Raw genomic sequence first — 6,076 nt, 5'->3', positions numbered from 1 at the left:
CGCTCGACTCACAACTGAGGCCTATTTTTTTGTCCCGGTTGTAAGTCCACTCTCGCCTCGCATCTGGGGCCCGATCTTTTTTGTCCTGGTTGTAAGTTCACCCTCAACCCACAACTAAGGCCTAACCTTTTTTTCGTCCCAGTTTCAAGTCCACCCAAGACTCGCAACTGGATCTGACCTTTTTTGTTTCAGTTGCAAGTTCACGCTCGACACACATCTGGGACCCGATCTTTTTTCTGTCCCAGTTGCAAGTCCACCACCGACTCGCAATCAAGTTGTTCTTTTTGTTCTTCTACCAGTTGCAAGTCCACCTCGACTCGCAACTGGCCCCGTAGTAAGTGTTGTCCCACTTACAAGCATTGTTTCAAAATCCTAACCAGTGATCGAACTGGATGCCTCTAGTTCAGGTTTTTACCAGTCAGGCCGCTACTTCACTTATTCATTTGTTTGTGTTCTTGAGCCATAAAAATTTGTTATCGGGACAAACCAATGACGTCGTCCGCTTTCCTAGCGCCCAAGGGTCGATCCCCAGCGGCGTCATTTTATTTCCTTTTTCCCAACGATGCTGGTGTGTGCCAACGGTTCAACCGGTTTCGGTTTTTCTTTCAGTTTGAGCAAAAAAATGGCCGGTTAGACCAGTTTTGTCCGCATCGTTTGTAGAATGGTCTGATTAGCTTATAAAACCCATGAGGCCGCTGGTTCTGGTTTCTTCAGTTTTTCCTAGCTTTCATTTTTTATGTTTATTTTCTTTGCTGGCTTTCCATTTCTTTTATTTATTTTTTCCAAAAATGTTTTCCTTTTCTTCTTCCTAATCATTTTTCTATTTCAAAAGGTGTTTGGAATTTGAAAAGTTCTTTGTTTTAGTAAAAAGGGATTTCTCAAAAAATGTTAGAAAATATCAAAACAACTCGTGTTTTATAAAAAACTAGAAGAACGCCCGTGCGTTGCAACGGGGCCACGTTAACTTAAAGAGTTCAATATTACGACATTGGCGACCGTTTTTACCATCAAATCCTCACACACACACACTCCCTCCCTCTTCCTCACTCTCTCTCCCCCTCTCCCTCTCTCTAACACACACACATATCCATCTTATTGGGTACGGGACCATAATCCATCTATTTCACACACACACGCTAGTGCATAACAATATGGATTATGTGTATTATATTTGCCACCAGAACTGAGGGAATTAATTTCATGTAAATCGGCCAGCCACAGCTCCAAGAATACATGGAGGAGGTGGCCCGGGTCAGCGTCGGCGCCGTCCGGCGCGGGCCACGGGCCCGCTTCCAAGTGCACGTGCAATGCACGTCTTCACAAATATTACAACCAGATGTGAGAAATCACATACTAACACGATGTTGCAATCAATTTGTAATTAAAAAAGCCAAAAGTCTTTTTTCTTAAACAAGAATTCCTTATGCTGGAGTTTAAACAAACCCCACAATAGCCCTACTTATCACCTAATTAAGCAGATGCATGACTTATGAAGCGCATAAGAAATCATGTTAACTTGGAACTAAAATTCCAACAAAAGAGTGAGGAATAAACCTTTTTATCATTGCTCTGAAGTCTGAACCTCCCCCTATTTGTTAGTGAAATGTGAGTATGCTTGGAAGATAATAATTTCTTATGCAACATATGCTTTTACATCCGAAAGAGCTACAAAATATGTTGACCTACCTATGTGCACTTCCTAAATCAAGCGGATAAAATTATTTCTATCGGCAATATAAAATATTAAACATTAGAAAGAAAGGGACAATGTCCACTAACCATGCAAATATTCTGACCATGGGATATTTAGGCTGGCGTATATGGGAAATCAAAGCTAAAAATGACTCGATGAGTTAGGGATACATCAATAAATATTGTAAAAAGTGATAAAAACAAATCTGCAGCAACTCGCGACCCCACGAACTCGTATTCGCAATGAGCAAGTTAGTGAGGCCACCACGGTAGGCTAGCACCAAGGGACAAGGGCAACAACCGCCTTCCCATCCAACCTACTGATTCTGCTGGCGCTACTTTCATCCTAAGCCCATGAGTACCGTTAGTGTGTTGCCACGTACGGAGAAACTATGAACTGAAATTTTCATCCAAATCATGAAAAATGTTAATGTTACTCTCCTCTCCCATCCCTCGTGTGAACATACCCAATTCGTGGTTGGCTCGCTACATTCAGCGTAGCTCTGATGTGCACTGCCCTCGCTCTTGATTAGTTGCCGCAGTGCCACGCATCTACGCCAACAAGCTGGCGAAACAAATGCAAATGTTACACCGAGTCAAAATCAACCATCCCACAATCGTAACAATAGAAAAGATAATAACCAAAATTTAACAGAAGAACTATTGCTTGGCTCCCAGATCCATCTCGATAGCCCTTGATCTGGCTGCTGAGCTTCTCCTAGCCGCCTCAACATCACGTCATTACCAAACATGTAGTGGATGCCTAGTGGGACAAGGATTAAGAAATAACATGAGGTGAAAATGCGATGGCTGTCAATTCCATAAGACGATCCAAGTAATTTGACAAAGCAGATCAGGAGCATCTTGTATAATCTCAAAAAAGCAACTAAAAATATGAGAAATGAAGTGATGAAAATCAGCCCCTGCTCTCATTTATGCTCGCTTTTGTAATGGGAGGCAAGGAATGGGATACCTGGAGAAGAAAGGATCACATGGACGGCAAGCCTCCACCACCGGCAAGTGGGGTTGCTTCACATCCAATCTCCACGGCCGCCGCCTCCATGGGGACGAACTCCCATGTTCACAACCGGGCTCCCAATCGGCCACTGCCTCGCCGACCTTGACGACGAAGTAGTCCCTCCCTTCGATCCCATTCGCAACGGAGGCAACACCCATCCCAGCAGACGGGTCCGCGGTGAGATCCCTACTGGATTGTGGTCGCGCCTCCCCAAACCTCACCGCGGGACACATGAGAGGGCGCCGTTGCCATGGTCAGGCTTGGATGGGGAAAGGAGGCGACATAGCAGCAACGACGCCTTCGCCGGGATTGGTGGCGACGGCGGCGGCGAGCGAGCGGGAGGACGGCGGCGGCGAGAGAGTAGGAGGGTGGTGGCGGCAGTCCATCGGCCGCCATGACGTGACAGGAGGATGGGGATGGGGCCGCGATCTGGATGTATGGAGCGGTCGAGAGGAGGGGAAGCAGGCGACTGGGTTTTTCCATCATGCGGGGTTTGGGGGAGGTCAAACGAGAGGGTTTTTTCGTGCGGGAGGCAGAGCAACGAGGGCGGATGTAGGGAGACGGGACGCGGTCGGTTGGCAGGAAAAGAAAAGCTACGCAAAATCACATCAATATAAGAAAATATCCCATCAATACTTGATTGATTGCGATTTATTTTCTATATGGTAACTAATCTGATCATCAATACTTGATTGATTGTGATTTATTTTTTATATGGTAACTAATCTGATGGGTTTATGTGGGTGGTGAAGCGAAAAGGAAAGCTACGCATTTTTTTAGTCAGTAGAGATGATTGATGATAAGAAAGGGAAAATCACATCAATATAAGGAAATATCCCATCAATACTTGATTGATTGCGATTTATTTTTTATACGGTAACTAATCCGATCATCAATACTTGATTGATTGCGATTTATTTTTTATATGGTAACTAATCTGATGGATTTATGTGGGTGGTGAAGCGAAAAAGAAAGCTACGCATTTTTTAGGCAGTAGAGACGATTGATGATAAAAAAGGGGAAATCACATCAATATAAGGAAATATCCCATCAATACTTGATTGATTGCGATTTATTTTTTATATGGTAACTAATCTGATCATCAATACTTGATTGATTGCGATTTTTTTATGGTAACTAATCTGATGGGTTTATGTGGGTGGTGAAGCGAAAAGACAGGTGGGAGGGAGACGAAATAAAACCAGCGAAATAAAACCAATGAAAGTGGTGAGACGAAATAAAAACCAGCGAAAAATAACCGGCGGACTATTCGTAGATTTTTTTTGGTTCGTCTGTCTTGGTGCGACGGGATGTTAGGGCCTGGAGTGCGTGGGGGCGGGCGGGGGACTCGGCTTGAGGGTTTTTTTTGGTTCTATGCGGCTTAGCGTGAGACGGGAGGTTGGGCGTGTGCGGGACTCGATCGCGGGGTTTTCCTTGGTTTTTCGCGGCTGAGAGGGAGGTGGGAGAAAGTACCAAAGAAGTACCAAAAAAGACCGGGTGAGGTGGGACGAAAATAAAACCCGGAACACGACCTACCAACTGAGACATTAGGAGTAGAGATGTTTGCAAGTTTTAAAATATGTTCATTCTTTAAAAAAAGCTAAAAGGTTTGAAACAATGTTCCTTCGTCAAAAATTGCTCACAAATACTCCATCTGTAAAGAAATATAAAAGTGTTTAGATCATATATTTCTTTGCAGAGGTAGTACTAATCATCTCCAAGTAACTCTCAAGTTGTACACGCCATTTTTTTCCACGGGCGACTGAACCTGAAACAGTGGAGCTAATGGCTTGCCGAAGAGCTATTCAATTGGCACAAGAACTGAACATCCAGAAGATAATTATAGAGTCTGATTCATAGGTGGCGGTGCGCAAGATTAGAAGCGGAATGAAAGATCTTTCAGCTACTGGGCAACTAGTTGAAGAGATCAAGAGTTTGCTTAGGTATTTTCAGGAGTTTAGTTGCTTGGGTGCGACGCTCTGTGACTAAGGCCGCACATGTTCTAGCTAGAGAAGGTTGCTGTACTTTGCTATGTAAAACTTGCTTCCATGCGGCTCCGGAGTGTGTACTCTCGGAATTAGACTAAAATGTTGTACATAGGCATCCAGGTGCCGTGTTTGATTGCTAACAAATGGGTCCTCAAGTTTGGATTAGGCCCCAGCCAGAAGTCAGATCGCTGGGTGAGAGATCGTGCAAAGTGATTACTAGCAGCCAACGGGCCACGGCTGCTAGGGAAGGGAGCGTCAAACAAATAATCTGAGACAAACAAACAAAAGAGGATCACAAATACTGCTGAGTGTCATATTTAGATATGAGATATTATATCATATCTAGATGTGATATAGTTAAACTCATTTTCCAATAGTGATAGCTGCATGTTGAGATAAATAGAAAGAGTTGAATCATCCAATAAGGCTATGCCTAACTGGTTGTGCGTACAACTCAAATCTGCTCCACACATCGTCATGCACATCACATCACCCGGTACATATGCTGTCATATCTGCATGTCCACTCTCTCTCTTCTCTATTCTCTCTCCCAAACAAATTCACCTCTTTTATTTTCATCTTTTCTAACTTAAATCATTTATATCTTTCAAACCAATATTCTGATTTCAAAACAAATTAGTTCTTTATAATCATGACTCAAAGACCTTTATAATAAGACTAATGTTGAATATATTTTAACTACTTTGGATTTTTAGTGAGTGAAATTTATTATTGAAACGAGTGAAATGAGTGAAATTTGTTATTGAAACAAGTGAAATCAGTTTTTTTTGCGGGGTAAGTGAAATCAGTTATTGATATTAGTGAAACGAGTTAATCAGTTTTTGAAATGAGTGAAATCTGTTATTGAAAACGAGTGAAATGAGTAAAATGAGATAAAAACCAATTTTTGAAATCATCAAAATCTATTATTGAAACAAGTGAAATGAGTGGAATGTGTTAAATATGCTATTGAAACAAGTGAAATGAGTGAATTATGTTATCAAAACGAGTGAAATTAGTGAAATCTATTGTTAAAAAGAGTGAAACATGTTATTGAAACGAGTGAAATCTATTATTGAAAAGAGTGAAACATGTTATTGAAACTAGTGAAATATGTTATTGAAAAATTTAAACTAGTCAAAATAGAACCAAAATTAATCTTGTTGTAAAGATCCTTTTGTCAGAAGTTCAAATATATATAAACTTATGAAATCGAAATATTAGTTGAAAAGATGTAACGGATTTAAGTTAGGAAAGGTGGAATAAAAGGGATGATTTGTTTGGGAGAGAGAAGAGAGAGAGTGGGCACATGCTGATGTGACATCATGTGTACCGGCTGATATGGATTATTACATAGATTGGTCCTCATAAACTCAGT

The sequence above is a fragment of the Triticum urartu genome, chromosome 7A (assembly GCF_056163025.1).
Source record: "Triticum urartu cultivar PI428250 chromosome 7A, HENAU_Tu73, whole genome shotgun sequence".
NCBI classification, from domain to species: Eukaryota; Viridiplantae; Streptophyta; class Magnoliopsida; order Poales; family Poaceae; genus Triticum; species Triticum urartu.
Note: the sequence above shows the minus strand (reverse complement) of the source record.